Source organism: Tauraco erythrolophus, chromosome 10, assembly GCF_009769465.1.
Source record: "Tauraco erythrolophus isolate bTauEry1 chromosome 10, bTauEry1.pri, whole genome shotgun sequence".
NCBI classification, from domain to species: Eukaryota; Metazoa; Chordata; class Aves; order Musophagiformes; family Musophagidae; genus Tauraco; species Tauraco erythrolophus.
Window position 1 is genome coordinate 7,983,539 of NC_141474.1, and position 2,284 is coordinate 7,985,822.

The following is a 2,284-nucleotide window of genomic DNA, read 5'->3' on the forward strand; positions in this document are numbered from 1 at the left end:
CTCCAGCCACACCAGGGCTACCCCCTCTCCGGGCTGCCCTCCCCCCTACACCCTCCCAACCAGGGCTGTCCCCCTCTCCTCGCTACCTCCCTCTCCTCACAGCTCCCCCCTCTCTCCTCACTATCCCCCTTCCTCGGGGCTGCCCCTCACCCCGGGCCGCCCCTCTGCCCTACAGGCCCCGCCGCTCCGCCTGCCGCCGCCGAAGATGCTCCTGCCACGGCAGCGCCCGGCTTGTGGCTCAGATTTCAAGATGGCGGCGAAAGGCGGTGTCGCGCACGCGCGGCGGCCGCCACGCCTGCCGGGATTTGTAGTCTCCACGTCCGCGTGTTACGCATGCGCAGTGGCTGCCCGCGGGCCGCCCCGGGGACACGTGGGGGTGGCACGGCGCAGACCGGGTCGGCGGCGCTGCCGTGGGCAGCGACAGCGGCCGGGACAGCGCCAGTGCCAGTGCCCAGCCCCAGTGCCATCACCCACTACTGCCTGTCCCCAGCGCCAGTGCCAGTGCCCAGCCCCAGTGCCATCACCCACTACTGCCTGTCCCCAGCACCAGTGCCAGGTCCCCACCCCAGCGCGAGTGCCAGTGCCCAGCCCCAGTGCCATCACCCACTACTGCCTGTCCCCAGCACCAGTGCCAGGTCCCCACCCCAGTGCCAGTGCCGCGCCCCAGTCTCGGCGCCGGTGACAATCAGTGCCCAGCCCCAGCAGGCAGTGCCAGGGAGGACATGTCCCTGCAGCACAAGGCCACCAGCAGCCATAAACCAGTATCTGCACGCCGCTCCATGTCACACGGTGGGCACACACCGGGGTCCCCCGGTGGGACCACTGCGCGGGCACCTCGCGCACTGATGGCTCATGGCTGCTGGGGACAGCACTGTGCCACCACGACAAAGCATGTACAGAGCACTGCGGCTGCCAGGAACATGCTGCTCTGATCCCTCACAGCCCCGAAATCCCACCTGGCACTGCACCAGGCTGCTGGGAGTATTTTAAGACTTGGGATTTAAACGGCAGACGGGTGCAGGCAGCACCAACACCCGCCGAAGGACTGTGCAGGCTGGTGGCCTCTCCCCTGACACCATGTACCAGGTCCTCCCAGCCCCCCTGCCCTCCCAGCACCGCGGCACAGCTGTGCAAATGCCCGACGCTGCCGGGCTGGACATGGCACAGCCCTGGCCACAGCTCCAGAAGGGGACAGGGATGATAACTGCCAGCCAAACCCTGGGCCGCTGTGCTCCTCCTCAGGGTGCTGGGCTGGGATGCCTCCACGCTTGCCCACCCACCTGCTCCCCCACGGCCAGGGGCTCCTCCAGGCGCTGCTGCAGGTCACGCTTCTCGGCTGACAGCGTTTCCACGAGCCGTTTGCTGGTGGCCAGCTCTTGGGTCAGCTCTTCGATCCTCCTGAGAGGGACAGAAGGGCAAGGGATGCTCAGGCACTGGGATGACCCCAGGATGGCACTGGAGACAGCTGGGGGGGCAATCTCTGGGGCAAAAGCAGAGCAGCCTCAGGTCTGCTCCCCCTTCCCCACAGCCCAGCTCTCTCCCCTTGGGATGACCCCTGCACCCCTCTGCATGCCCTCAACCATCCAGCCCTGCACAGCACCAGCCTCTTGGTAGTACTCAAGGACCGGCACAGGGCACAGGCTGGCAGCATAGCGAGGACAGGTCCTGGGCACCCACCTCTGGGCTACGGCGCCACAGCCATCATCGCTCCTGTCCTCGTCCTTCGTCCTTGCAGCTTCCTTCAGCTTCCCTGCCAGCTCCCGGCACCGCTCCGCCTCGGCTCTGGCCAGCGCGGTGGCCTGCTCGGCCTCACTCCGTGCCAGCCTGGCCTCCTGCATGGCAGCAGGGTGAGCCTCAGGTGCTGGTCCCCAGCTGCCCTCGGCTCCCACTGCCCCTGGGCTTACCTCCTGCAGGAGCTGGATCTTGTTCTCCAGGAGCTCGTAGACATGCTCTGACTCCCGTTGTCGCTCCTCATACTGCTGCCGAAGAGCTGCCTGGCTGCGGGTCGTCTGGTTCTCTGCGGCCACCCTGCCAGGCACAGCACGGCATGGCATGGCACGGCACGGCACTACACAGTATGGCATAGCATGCTACAGCATGGCATGGCATGGCAAAGCACGGCCTCCCTTTGCAAAAGCCCCCACCTCAAACTGGTTGGGCTGGGTGAGCTGTACCACCCCAGGTGCCCCCAGCCCAGCTCCCTCCATGCCACGGGTACTGTTTCTGGAGGACCCCCAGGCAGGGCACAATGCAACCTCTGAGTGCCACTGCCCTGGAGACACGG